This window comes from Rana temporaria, chromosome 2 (assembly GCF_905171775.1).
Source record: "Rana temporaria chromosome 2, aRanTem1.1, whole genome shotgun sequence".
Classification (NCBI taxonomy): domain Eukaryota; kingdom Metazoa; phylum Chordata; class Amphibia; order Anura; family Ranidae; genus Rana; species Rana temporaria.
This window is the reverse complement of record NC_053490.1, coordinates 172,424,693-172,440,637: the sequence shown is the minus strand read 5'-3', so window position 1 is coordinate 172,440,637 and position 15,945 is coordinate 172,424,693.

The window sequence follows — 15,945 nt, the reverse complement described above, 5'->3', positions numbered from 1 at the left end:
TTAAAACTGCCACTGTATAGTATCAGGTACCCAAGTTCACACTTGAGTCCCCATGAGTTGAAGTCCCCATGGATGATTTACTGCTGCAATCCCAGGGTTAGTAAAGGCAAAGGGGTTTATTTACTAAAGGCAAATCCATTGTGCACTACAAGTGCACTGCAAATGCACTTAGAAGTGCAGTCACTGTAGAACTGTGGGGAAGATCTGAAATGGGAGAACCTCTGCCGATTTCTATCATCCAAACATGTGCAAGCAAAAATGTTTTTTTTTTAAATTTATCTTGCCTGTTCCCCTCAGATCTACAGCGACTACACTTTCCAATGCACTTGCAGTGCACTTATAGTGCACAATGGATTTGCCTTTGGTAAATAAACCCCTTTGCCTTTACAAACCCTGGGATTGCAGCAGTGAATCATCCTTGGGGACTTCAACTCATGGGGTGATGACAGTCTTTTTGTCAGGAAAGGTTCCATCCGCTGGTGAAATCTATCATTTGGCATGCAGTACTGGGGTCCACCAGCAGGTGTCTCCTGGCAGTTTTGAACTGTATGGGGAACTTCTCCCTGCTGGTGTTATGTCATCCTTGGGCCGCAGTACTGGCGTCCACCAGCGGATGGATCCTGGCAGAGTGGAGCAGACAGCACCTTTTGCGCTCAGGTGTGACTTGAGGCCAATTACAGGCATTCCTATAAATACCCGGCAAGTGCAAACATACCTTGCCCTGGTATCGTCCTTGTGCCCTGATCTGTACCTGCTGCCTGATTATCGGAACCTGTTCCTGAAATCTGCTACCTGAGTTCCTGATCCTGTCTCCCTGTCCTGACCATCCATCCTCTCCCTGTCCTATGTTCCTTACCCCATCTGCTGATCTCCCTGTGTATGACCTTGGCCTGGCTAACGTTTATGCTTCTGGAATATCCCTTTGTCCATCTGCCGATCTGCTGTGTATAACCCTGGCCTGGCTATTGTTTATGATTCTGGCATTTCCCATTTGTTGTACATATCTGTCTGTTGTTATTTGTGGGTCTCTGTCTGTTGGTTGGTTTGTTGCACTGTGTCATATTGGAGGTGGTTGTATTTATATTATTCACTTACCTAAATAAATCATTATATTTTCACTTATATGTGTTTGGTGTTCCTCTGTTGCTAGCCACACAGTTCTGGTCACACCTGGTACATACCACTTTCATTGTGTGAACTTGGGTACTTGATACTATACTGTGGCAGTTTTAATGTTGGTTTGTCATACTCTCAATATCTCCTTAATATCTACACCAGCTACAGTATACTGTAACACAAAAGAATCATTAATGCCTGACAAATTGAGCCTAAAATGCTGGATGAACATGTCTGGAGCCTGATTTCCTAATCCAACTTTAGAACAGTTATATGTTCTCTTGCTGGCATTATCCTAAGGCATATCAAACTTTTTGGATCAGGGACCATTAATTTTAGCATAACAACTCCATTAGCCACTTCAGAACCCGGAAGGTTTTACCCACTTCCTTGACCAGGCCATTTTTTTGTCATACAGCACTGCGTTGCTTTAACTGACAATTGCGCAATTTTGAATAAGAAACAATATTCCTTACTTTACGGTACAAAACATTCCCCCCCAAAAATTCAGCAGTTTAGGTCAATATGTATTCTGCTACATATTTTTGGTAAAAAAATCCCAATAAGCCTTTATTGATCGGTTTGCACAAAAAGTATCGGTCTTCAAACTATGGGTTATATTTATGGCATTTTTACCTATTATATTTTATTTTACTAGTAATGGCGGAAATCAGTCATTTTTAGCGGGACTGCTACATTGTGGCGGACAAATCTTACCCTAAGTGACACTTTTTTGGGACCAGTGACGCCAATACAGTGATCTGTAAAAAAAAAAAAAAAATGCACTAATCCCTGTATAAATGACACTGGCAGGGAAGGGGTTAACACCAGGGGGGGGGGGGATCAAGGTGTTAGGTGTGTCCTAGGAAGGTGCTTTCTAACTATGGGTGGGGCAAATGTTACACTGAAGGAAAACAGAGATTTTGTTTCAGCTTAGCTGAAACAGAAGATCTCTTTTTTCCTCACTGGCAGATCAGCGGTGTGCCTTGTTTACATGGGCACACCGCTGCTCCGTGTCACCTGTGAACGATTGGCGGGTTGCAGCCGCCCGACCTGCTTATCGGCTACCATCGGTGTCCAATCACAGCGGGGGCAGCACGAGCACGCCCCCTACACCGCGTGCACAAAATCACGTACAGGTACGTGTTTTTGCACAGCCGGAACGCCCTGCCGCAGTATATGTAAGGTGGGCGGTCCGGAAGCAGTTAAAGAGACAAAAAGGATGACAAAATTAAACATGTCTGGCAAAAATATCATTATACCTCAGACAAGGATCCACTGGCCTAACACCTTAGTAGTCCATGCTAATTGCCAGAACTGCTTTAAAATGTATGTACAGCAATTTATGTTAAGTCTACTCATCTACATACCTTAGTAATTTGTCAAACTAGTCTACCTAGTGTAGAAAGTTTTTTTTTAATTCACAATGCTCTACGCATTTAAACAAAGCATCACTTGCAGTAGGAAACTATGGAAAAGGTGTTGTGGAAAAAGTTACAGATTTCCACAACTCAGGTATTAATAAGTAGCAAATGAAAGATGTTAAAAAAAAAAAAAACAGGCTTCTTTGTTGCAGTGAGGATTATTTAAAATTCACACTTGTGGATAAAGCACGTCAAAAACAGCCTCAAAGTCTTCATCATCCACATGTGATCTGGACATAGGCCCAAGATTACCTGTTATACAGTATAAGGCCTCGTACACACGGTAGGTTAACCAGAGGACAATGGTCTGAAGGACCGTTTTCATCGGTCAAACCGATCGTGTGTGGGCCCCATAGGTTATTTAACCACTTGCCGTCGCCGCACCGTCATAATACGTCCACAAGGTGGCTCTCCTAGGCGAGATCACGTATTATGACGTCCTACCTTTTAGCCGCCACTAGGGGCGCACGCGCGCCGCCGGAGGCGCGCGCACGCGCCCCCCGCTCGCCCCCGACTCCCGTGCGTGTGCCCGGCGGGCGCGATCGCCGCCGGGCACACGCGATCGCTCGGTACAGAGCGGGGAACGGGAGCTGTGTGTGTAAACACACAGCTCTCGTTCCTGTCAGCAGGGGAAATGCTTTTCTTCGGTTCATACAATGTATGAACCGAGGATCAGTGTTTCCCCTAGTGAGGCCCCCCCCCCCCCCCCACAGTAAGAACACACCCAGGCATACTTAACCCCTTCCCCGCCCCCTAGTGTTAACCCCTTCACTGCCAGTGGCATTTTTATAGTAATCTAATGCATTTTTATAGCACTGATCGCTATAAAAATGCCAATGGTCCCAAAAATGTGTCAAAAATGTCCGAAGTGTCCGCCATAATGTCGCAATACCAAAAAAAAAATCGCTGATCGCCGCCATTACTAGTAAAAAAAATATTAATAAAAATGCCATAAAAATACCCCCTATTTTGTAAACGCTATAACTTTTGCGCAAACCAATCAATAAACGCTTATTGCGATTTTTTTTTACGAAAAATATGTAGAAGAATACGTATCGGCCTAAACTGAGGAAAAAAAATGTTTTTTTATATATTTTTGGGGGATATTTATTACAGCAAAAAGTAAAAAATATTCATTTTTTTCAAAATTGTCGTTCTATTTTTGTTTATAGCGCAAAAAATAAAAACCGCAGAGGTGATCAAATACCACCAAAAGAAAGCTCTATTTGTCGGAAAAAAAGGACGCCAATTTTGTTTGGGAGCCACGTCGCACGACCGCGCAATTGTCTGTTAAAGCGACGCAGTCCCGAATCGCAAAAAGTACTCTGGTCTTTGGGCAGCAATATGGTCCGGGGGGTAAGTGGTTAAACATCGGTTAAAAAAGCAAACTTGCGTTAAAATTTTAAAATCCACGCATGCTCAGAATCAAGTCCACGCATGCTTGGAAGCATTGAACTTCGTTTTTTAAGCATGTCGTTGTGTTTTACGTCACCGCGTTCACCGCGTTCTGACACGAACGGACCATCAGACAGCTTCATCGGTTAACTTATGACAACGGTCCTTCAGACCGTTGTCCTCTGGTTAACCTATCGTGTGTACGAGGCCTAACACACTGCTCTGATCGTTCCGCACTCTACTCTGTTGTTAACTATTGTTTGTATACTAGGAGGTTTCCTGCATCATTCAATTGAGCCTTCAGCAACCCCCTTCAAATACTGAATCTAGATGCCTTGATTTGCTGCAGCCTTGTCTTAAACCACCACAGAAAAGGCCATTTCAGTCTAATGCTAGTCAGGCTCTCAGACAACTGCATCTATGATCCTCAGCAGTTTGATTAATGGAAACAACATAGCACTGCGATGGTGCACTAATAAGTATTAGGTGACCTGTGACTAGCAAGGGACCATATGAGTGAGTGTTCCATCTTGATCCTCCAGTTGCATTTAACACAGTTGTACATTATATCCATGTATGTCGGCTAAAGAAGATTTACAGGACTGATGGCCCAGTTCACCAGCGCTTAAAGTTTTTTTGGTTTCATAAGTAGCTTTTGGCTCTTACTCCTCTTAGACAAGGTCATTGTATTAGGAGTAAACCCATCTCTAGGCCTATTTATGTAGAGTTAAAATTAGAAGTCAAATTCAGTAACCTAGAAATAATTCAAGAATATAAAGATTTAATGTATACACATCAGAACATTTAGTTGCAAAATCTAACGCCCAGGACATTATTCTGAAATGTCTTATAATTAAACATTTCCATTGCTTTAGAATGATTGAGTTTAAAATATTTAAACTATGCTTAAATGCTTTACTATTCTAGTCTAGAAAATATTAAATGAGTAATCAATTACATCGGAGTATATTAGTGCAGTATATTTTGCAAGCTTAAGAAAGTAAAATAATCCCCCAGAAGAATCTTAATTTTTGTCTATGGAAAACATTAAACTGTTAAGCGCTAACAACTAGAATTAGTCCTTAAATCTCTAATGAGAATAATAAAACATGAGTGCTGTAACTCGATAAGGCCTGAATTTACTTGCTGTTAGTAAAAGTTCCTGATCCAGCAGTATAGCTTTTTACTCCCCGAGGTCCAGGAAACAATATCTGTCCTTTAGGAACATCCTCTGTGGTAAGCACTTCTCCTTGCTGGGCTGCCATTGGGCACAGATAGCTGTGTAATATCTAGTAACAGAAGCTTTATGAGAATATCCATTACTGATTTCAATCAATCCAAAGTAGCAAATTTGATTAACCCTTTGTGTCTGCATGTTTCTTTCTCAGCCACCATGCAAGCAGGGGCTTATCTCATTTTTATGATGTGTGTGTGTGTGTGTGCTTGTGTATGTGCGGTTGTGTGTGTATTGTGTGTATGCATGTGTGTGTAGTGTATGTGTGCATTTTGTCTTTTTGATGATGTCTTTTGTGGTTGAAATCACATCCATCCATTTAAAAGCAGCAGCATTGCATCAAAGGAAGAGTTAAATTATTTTATGTAATGTGTATGTGTTATGTATAAACTTCTATTTTGTTTTGCTAAGTTGTAATTTTTAAGACATCCTCATCTAGCTAAAGGAGTGAGCAGTAAGATAAATGCCTTTTGTATTGTGTTAAAAAGTTTAGTGTATAATAAATTCTGTATCTTATTTGCTGTGCCTCATTCTGTGCATGTGTCTATACTTTACTGTCAGCTGATTTATATGTTTATAAGTGATTGTGTGTGTGTGTGTGTTAAATTATCAACGTCCTTTGAATGCAATACATCTGATGTAATCTAAGGAAAAACTATATATACTATATATATATATATATATATATATATATATAAAAATAAATGTGTATATATATATAAATATATATATATATATATATATATATATATATATATATATAAATAAATGTATGTATATATATATATATGAATATATATATATATATATTTATATATATAAAAATAATGTGTATATATATATATATATATATAAATAAATGTATATATATATATATATATATATATATATATATATATATATATATATATATATATATATATATATATATGTGTGTGTGTGTGTGTGTATATGATATAGAATACAGTATAAAATTGTAATTATTCAATGTTTAAATGTTTAAATCGATCACTTTTCTTTAAAACATTACTATATGATTCTAGAGCGCTTAATTTAGTGCACTAAATTTAGCATAATTTGATTTTTAATGTGGTTTATCCATCTGAAGTTATTGGAAATGATAAAAGATTGCACGTACACCATAATTGGTATAGCTATTTTTATAGTACCAGTAAATTACATTTTCTGATAAGGCACATCTTTATACAATCTACAAGTTCCTGCTGGCATGGTACAAAGGCATATGTTACAATTCAAAGACTCAGTACAGTATATGATTGATCCTCATTATGTCCATGGAGGCAATATTTATGTATTATTAATCGCATTCTGTAGTTCTATGGGTATTCTAATGTTTAATTTAGCGTTACACCACTGTTTTAAAGACATTCAATATAATGATACAGAGCTCATTTAACTAGATCAAACATGACAATCAAAAAACTGTTTACTCAAAAAAGGGCTGGTACAACCTCTCAAATTCAAACACCGTGACCAATGAAAAACCTTTATTTCTACATTCACATACTCATACTCATTCATACTCATCTTCCAGACAGCACAGCAAACTTAATTTTTCACAGCTCATCAGCTTACTTCATGGGCAGCTTTATATCAATGCAGTGGCATTTGTTTCACCAAACAACAGCTATACCATTTAAAATAATAATAATAATAAAATATATAGGTATATATAGATCTATCTATAGATCTATGGATCTATCTATAGATCTATATATCTATATATTGAGTCAGGGGCTGATGTGAATGTATAATATAATAAATTGATGGCACTTTTTAAGTACCTGTAATAAATAAATAAATATATATATATATATATATATATATATATATATATATATATATATATATATATATATATATATATATATATATATATATACACATACTGTATAGAGAGAGTGTGTGTGTATTTTAATACAATGGTGTCTTTCTTTGTCATATTTTAACATTGCTTCTAATATTGTTTGAAAGTTTACGCATCTGTTAAATGTTATGGTGAATGGTGAGATTATGTTTTTAAGAATTGTTTTTTTTTTTTAATATGAATAATAGGTGCAAACACTTATTCTTATGCACTTGCTAATGCTTCACCAGAAGTTTCATTTATATACATATCACCTAATGTTTGAGGAATGTTCAATTCCAGCCTTACTAAAGGCTGCCATGTACTCCAGTCTACAATCTGCTATAATTCTGTTCTAAAACTAACAAAAAAATAGTAGTAACTTGACAGGGCTCAAGGTGCTCCATTATATTTTACTGTTTGATAAAAGTAAGAGCTGCATCAGATTTGAACTGGCCTTGTACAACTTTTAAAGCAGGAGCACACATCACAAATATCCTAGAGCACAGCATGCGTGTCTGAACTACTGAGAAATACATGTTATTCAGTAACCTGAAAGGATTTTGTTGTCTCTAGAGATCCATGCTCCAGTCATTTATTACAGCACATTTAGGCCCACATGGAATGAAAAATAAATAATGGGCATAGGAGAAATCAAATCAGCTTGCTTGCAGCTCTGTTAATCATGTTTAACCAAGAAACACCAATTAAAAACAAATTAAATAAATAGGAAGCACCAAAAGTATCAGCAGACCTGTAACAGGGGTTTGGCATGCTGAATTATCTTCTTAAGTAGATTATTATGGTACCATTGATGAACGATATTTATATTATTAATATATCCTAGATTAATGCGTTTATGCATTTATCTTTTGGTTGTTATTGTGTCAGAACAATCCAGGCGATATTAATACATGCCCGCAAATATGTACGCATACTTTCCAATAAAACAGTTTAAGTCCTTAAAGAAAATATTCAACGTATTTACAATTCTTTTCACTGTTTCCAATATTCCTATAACAACATGAATAGACTATCACTACTGAATCATTTTATGGCATCGCTTCAAGGGTTCCCATGAATTGGCTCAGTTAAGTAAAAGAGGTTGGCTAGGAGACATAATGAATTATTTTTTCCCCCTGTTATTAGCTCAACATACAATAAACATTCATCTTTGACCAGATATTAAAAAAGTAATTTAGTGAGGCCCTGCAACATAATGAAAGATGCTATTTTATGCTAATAATCCTACAACAAAGCAGAAATGTAGGCACCCCATGTACAGTATTCTCAGTGGACGCAACAGAAGCAAACATAATAATATCATAGGCAAAAAAAATTAAAAATTATAACAATACTGATAATACTCCACATCCGAAAATACAATATAGATTTAAAACACATGAACTTTTCTACAAGCCTGTAATGTAATTATTTTATATCTTGTTAAATTAATAACAGATATTTTTGAACTTTAGCAGAGCTTGTTTGTGAAATCCCCATAAAAAACGAATAAGGTCTTGTACTGTACAGCAGGCTTCATAGTGATTGTATGCAGAGAGAGTGATAATGATGTCATTAACCCCGTTAACCGAATGCCAGTGAGGCAGCACTCTAGCAGCTGAAGACATAAATCTGAAGCAAGTTTTCTGTACAATGTCTGACTTACCTTTGAAGTTCATCTGGAAGGTCCAGAAGATTACATTCAGGAGAATACACAGAGAATAAGGATCTTGGCAGCTTGTAGACATGTGTATTGCTAGGCCCCATGGGCTCTTTCCTGCCCCGTACAAGCTTATAAAAAACACCATGTTACACTAAAAAACTGATAAAATATGTCAGAATAAGAACAAAAAAGAAAACAAGCAAAGCCTCAGACCAGTACAAATAAATGAGAGAAAAGCAATTGTGGGGCTGCTCAAAGCCTTTTTGCCTTGCTGAATGAAAGCAATCCCTAAGACTGAATGGGTAATGAGATCCTGGCTCCTGAGATTTTAGCTTTCTTAATCATGTTCATAATTAATTCAAGAACATTGATAATTTCATTACATTCTTTTTGTCTTATCAATAAATGATGTGCCTGCACTTTTGGTCCTGTGTACAGGGAGAGAGGAGATGCTTTGGGTAATACTGCACCAGGAATAGTGGCTGAATCAGAGCTAAAAGGTGAAGCAGTAATTATTATTCTTGACCAGGCCTCTATTATCAGAAGATGACAAGCAGCTAGAAATAATTGATAAGGTTTAATGCACAAATGCATAGAAAGCATATCTGCTGCGTCGGCTGCCGTTAGCATAACTTTTTTTTTTCATTTCACTCAGATAATACCACAGTTGAAAACAATTGGCAAATGTTGATCCGCCTGGTGTGGCCACTCTGTAAGTCATTTCTACAATCAATACACTTTCAACTGAACCGTTTTAAGATGTATTTATCTATATATAACCAGTGTGTATTTTCCTGCTTGCTTTACAAGAAGCATCTCGATAAGCTTTTCAATGATAAATAACAAACATTCTGGAAATTCTGGATGAAGGTTTCCACCATAGAAGAAAAAAACAACTGTAATACTGGGTGCTCATCCATAAGTGTTATGTCCTCAAGAGTAACAGGGATGACAAGTTGTACCTAAGGGTTGGTTGGCTCAGAGCAAATAGTCATTAATAACAAATATGCAAACTTGTTTCTTCTATTTACGTATTGTGGTTGGGATGCAAAGATTTGTAGAAGGCTGCCGGTAGGCTACTCTCAAGCTAGATTAAGATGCCAACACTGTAACTATCTCACATTTGAATAACTGTGTCTCCTTTCAAGAAACATATTTTGAAAATATTTATCTTGACAGGTTGATCTGATAACTAACAAACTAGTCTTTGAGTAAAATGGCCTTCGCACTTAGTGGAGCTAGCTGATGGCTCTTCTACGACATTGATGAATGGGACATGGATGATATATACATTCTGTGGTTTTATCAGTAGATTATTGAATTGTTTATTTCCCCTGAGGAGAATGACCTGTCCCTAAATGTGTGTTCTTTGTTAGACCTACCAGCGCAGGGATTAATATTGACATAACATTCAATTGGGATAAGTCCAATGCTCGATTCTGAAAAAAGAATTAAACAACTGGTTTAATAAGATGCAAGCAACTTTATGGTAAAACAAACAAGAATAAAATTATTTTTCGAACAACATTCTTTTTTTGTTACATTTCTCTTGATTCCCACAGTAGTTTATCTTTTTAAAGAGAAGCATATTCTGATTTCATTTATTATACAATCCCTAGAGAAATTCATATGAGAAATTAGATTTTCTGTAGTGCAGTGGATAGCATAAGCATGTCTGTCCCCAGGGTTGGATTTCTGTCACTGGATCATGTAAACACACCATTTGGTGCCCAATTCAACACAACTCAACTAGGAAGGAAATTCACAAAAATTTTCTAGGGCCAAAACTGGTGTAGAATACTGTGACAATGTGCAATTAGTTTTATATGAGATTATATTATAACTACTAAGGACTTAAAAAAAAAAGGTAATTTGGTAACTAAATGAAAAACTACACCTTTGTATCTGCTGCCTGTAGGCACAGGCCTTCTGTGCCCGATGGTAAATCTAGTGTATCTCTGCTTTCCTGCCACACAACCACTGATGACAACATGCTGACATTAGTATACTTTATCTGGCATTAAAAGAGAATATTGAAATATCTTTTTTTTTTATTTACTTAATGGTACCATCAGATAATCAACATGAATGGGAAGAGATCCCTCTTTAAAATAGGAGCAATATGGGGATTAAATAAGTGGTATTTTGTACAGTCAGTTTTCAGGCTCCATTGCTAACAAGTTTGTCAGTAGACTCCATTTCTTAATGAGACCCTATATACTGAATATACTGTATATACTGTATGCATACATACATACATACATACATACATACATACATACATACATCTAACTCAGGATCAAATTTTCCACAAATAGTAACATAATGGTAGGGTTTAAATTCATACATAGATTTTAACTTTGAGGCTAAAGAGACAAAAATATTTCTCCAACAATTAAATTCATGTAGAAAGAGAAGTGTCAACAGAAGCCAGAAAGAACTGCACTTCCTAAACTTGTGAATAGGAATGAGCCAAACATCCCCCCCCCCCCCATGTTCGGTTTGCACCAGAACCTGCGAACAGGTAAAGAATTTGTGCAAACACAAAAACACAGTTAAAGTCTATGGGACACAAACATGAAAAATCTAACGTGCTAATTTTAAAGGCTTATATGCATGTTATTACCATAAAAAGAGTTTGGGAGTCTGGGTCCTGCCCCAGGGGACATGTATCAATGCAAAAAACTGTTTTAAAAACTACAGTTTTTCGGGAGCAGTGATTTTAACATTGCTTAAAGTGAAACAATAAAAATGCAATATTATTTTAAATATTGTGCCTGTGGTGTCTCCTTAGTCTGCCTGTAAAGTAGCACATCTTTCCCGTGTTTATAACAGTACCACAGCAAAATTAAATTTCGAAAAGGAAAATATGTAATTTAAAAATGCTCGCAGCTGTAATGTATTGTCGGATCCCAGAAATATAGATAAAAATCATTGAAAAAAGCAGCGTGGGTTATCCCCAGTCCATTACCAGGCCCTTCAGGTCTGGTATGAATATTAAGGGGAATAATTTAAGTTTTGGTGGCGCCAGAACACTGTAAGCCCTCACAGTTACTCTTGTTGGGTGCAGGAACGGGCCCTGCTGTTAAATATTATATAAAAAATTGTAATTACATGCCCCTGTTAAACAGGGGCCAACAAATTGGACCTTGGGTGGTGGTGGTGGTGGTGGTGCCCTAAACCAAAAGTATTGTTGGAAGCTAGCATCATCAAGATTGAGGAAGAATAGGATAGTCAGCATAGGCAGTATTTCAGGGATCCCAGATCCATAGCAAATTCAATCAGTTACATTAGCATCAGGTGCTTGATAGCTGCTGATCCAAGACTGATTCATTTTTATGAATGTGAGCCTATCAACAGAGTCTGTGGACAGGCACACTCTTTGATCCATTACAAACCCTCCAGCAGCACTGAATGTGTGTTCATAAAGCACGCTGGATGCAGGACAGGCCAGTTGCTCGATTGCGTATTGAGAAAGTTCTGGCCAGGGGTCCATCCTCAAGACCCTGTAACCCAGTGGATGCACTGTTGGAAAGGTCTCCACGTCTGCTTTTGCCCCTAGATATTCCTGCACCATATAATGCAGACGCTGGCGATGGTTGCTTGAACCAATCGGACCTTGGCGTTGAGGACTGAAAAATTGTTTAACCTCCCTGGCGGTATGATTCTGTCTGGAATTACGTACCAAAAGCGGTACAATTATTTTGCAAGGAAATTTGGCGTTTTATACTGTAGGCCTGTAATTCTTAGGAATAACTCACTTAAATCTGACCAAACAAGAGTCTTGTAGGCATCCCGGGTATGATTTTTTTTTTAAAACAAAATTATAAATTATAATATAATAAATAATTATAAATAATTATAACAAATAATAATATAATTATAATAAAAATTATTCAATAATGTAATCAACTCAAAATCACTGAAATTTGCTCAGTTGCAGAATTGTCGCTGTCATTACTTTTATTTTTTTATGACGTATTTCCCCACAAATCGCTATCGCACAATTCTGCAAGTGATTATAATTTATTATCGCTGTTTTCTAGCTGATCTAAAACCATTTTTGACATAAAGGGGCACTTTTGGACAATCTACAGTTTGCAGGGAGAAAGAACATTTTTTATTATATAAAAGTACATGCAGGACACAGGGCAGACCACTAGGGACCAGGGGTGTGTGTATTTTTATATACAGTACTGTAATCTATAAGATTACAGTATACTGTATGTATAGTGTTTGTTTACTTGGTAATGTGGAAACCTCTAGGGTTGGGATTATGTGGGCAACGAAAAGAATATATATTCAAAAAATTATAAAAATATATTTTAATACATATGCGTAGAAAAATTACAAAAAGATTGACACTATGCCATGTTACAACATGAAATTCACCCCAAAGAGGTGAATTTGTGAAATTTGTCACAAATTCACCTCTTTGGAAGGATCAGTCCATCTTTCACAAATTCACCTCTTTGGGAAGGATCAGTCCATCTTTCACAAATTCACCTCTTTGGGGTGAATTTCATGTTGTAACATGGCATAGTGTCAATCTGTCTATTTATATGTTTTCAATGTAAATGTTTTGTTCTTTTTCACCAATTTTGTATTTCATGTAATTTTTGTAATTTTTCTACGCATATGTATTAAAATATATTTTTATAATTTTTTGAATATATATTCTTTTCGTTGCCCACATAATCCCAACCCTAGAGGTTTCCACATTACCAAGTTTAAAGGGATGATAGCAACTACATGGTCAATTGTATAGGCTGGTTTATTTAGTGTTTGTTTACTTTTTTGAATTTTGGCGCCGTTCTCCGCCCCGTGCGTCGTAACGTCGCAGGGAACAGAGATCGGCGGCACACGGGGACACTGTGAATCGAGCGAGGAGGACCCGCTCGCTCACACAGCGGGGAGACATCGCAGGATCCAAGGACAAGGTGAGTAACTTGTCTGTGGATGCTACGAGCAGGTAAGCCACGCCGCTGCACACTCTGCACATCCACCCCGAGCGTGACTCAGGGATACCGTTCTTAGCATAAAAAATCCACCCCGAGTCACGCTCGGGTTTACCGCTAAGGTGGTTAAAGCCGGCCACCTTCTCCACCGCACATCCTCTGACTGAACAAAGCCTCAGCAACGCGTTGTCCTGAATATGGTAACCTCCCAGGGTCTGTAAATATGTTACACAAACCTTTATTCAAGGCCTCCTGAAGATGTTTCATCCTCTGCTTCCTCTGCAAAGGCAGAATGAGTTCTGCAACTTTACCCTTATAATGTGGATCAAGAAGGTTTGCCAGCCAGTAATGAACTCTCAACTTGATACCACAAATCCTAGGGTCCTTTCGCAGGCTTTGCAGAATCAGGGAGGCCATGCAGCGTAATTTTGCAGAGGCATTCGATTCTGAGTCCTCTGGGACACTAAGGATCACATTATCCGTAACTACCCTCTCCCAGCCACGTACAACTCCTTGGGTTTCTGGAGACTGCAAACCATCCCTTGAAGACTGCTGGTGAGTGTTATCCTCTACATCCACAACCACAATACATCACACAATACTCCTCCTCCACATCTCCTTCCTGTGTGTTTGACGGGCCCGCAGGAATGCTATCTGGATAAAGGGGGCCTTGAGAGGAAAGGAAGTCCTCCCCTTCCTCCCGCTGTGGAATCCCATGATTCCATGAGGCTGTGTGCTCTAGCAGGAAAACTAAAGTGACAGTGTCACTGATGTATGCATTGTCACTGCTCACCATCCTTGTGGCCTCCTCAAATGGTGACAGGACAGTGCATGCATCCTTGATCAGCAGCCACTGGTGTGACGAAAAGAAGACAATCTCCCCTGACCTTGTCCTGGTGCCATACTCGCACAGGTACTCATTGATGGCCCTCTGCTGTGTGTGCAGCTGGTGCAGCATTGCCAATGTTGTGTTCCACCTGGTGGGCATGTCACAAATGAGGCAGTTGGTGGGCAGGTTGCATTCCCATTGAATGTCAGCCAGCCGAGCACTGGCATTGTATGACCGGCGGAAATGACCACAGACTTGTCTGGCCTGTCTCAGGAGATCTTGTAAGTCTGGGTACCTGCTTAAGAACTGCTGCACCACCAAAATTAGGACGTGTGCCAAACATGGAACATGGGTTCAATTGTCCCAGTCGGAGGGTGGAGAGAAGGTTGGTGCCATTGTTGCATACAACCATTCCTGGCTGAAGCTGGCGTGACGTCAACCACCTCTGATCCTGCCCCTGCAGAGCTGACAGAATCTCTGTCCCATTGTGGCTCCTGTCCCCTAGGCAGACCAACTCAAGCACCGCATGGCTTCTTTTAGCCTGACTTTTAGCCTGACTGCTTGCGTAGCCCCTTGAATGCTTACAGAGCACTGCTGGTTCAGAGGACAAATCTTCAGAAAAGCCATAGAGGAAGAAGAAGTGGAGGGGTGGAGGAGAGAGCTGTTGTAGAATCACCACTAGCATTTTGGAGGCGTGGTGGAGGAACAAGCTCCAACAACACTGAATCCTTTACTGCATCCTTCCCAGCTGCCAGCAGAGTTACCCAATGCGCCGTGAAGGACTGGTAACGTCCTTGCCCATGCCTGCTGAACCATGAGTCAGTGGTAATATGAGCCTTACTGCTGACCAGCCTGTCCAGCAAGGCCAAAACTTTGCCTTCCACATGCCGGTAAAGAGCCCACCAGCTGAAAAGTCAGCAGTTGCAGTGCTAGCAATTTGTCTCTTTGGCTCTCAGTGCAGGTTTTTGAGAGGACTAGAGGTATAGTAGAGTTGGATCCCAGATGAGGAGCAAGGAGAAGTCCATCTTATACTATGATGTGGGTCTTTCAAGTGCTGTTGCCAACGGACTACATGGCAGGTCATCAAATGTCTGGTTAAGCATGTGGTGCCCAAGCAGCTGCTGTTCTGGCCACGCTTGATACGTTCCAGACATGGGCTGAAAACAGCAACGGTGCGATCTGCTGCACACGTGTCGAAAAAGGCCCACACCAAGGAACTTTTAATGGTCAGCGGGGAGTCAGCAGCGCCCTGCACCTGCGGAGCTCTGTGGTGTGATGCAATAGGGTGGCTGCCCTTAAGCTGCACCCTAGAGGACATCCTGCCTCGTTGGAGTTGTGCCTCCTCCTCCTCACTTTCCTCCTCTCTTCTCTCAGGCACCCAAGTACAATCAGTGACCTCATCATCTCATTCCTCCTTGTCACTGAAGCAAACTTGGCAGTATGTTCTAGCTGGGGA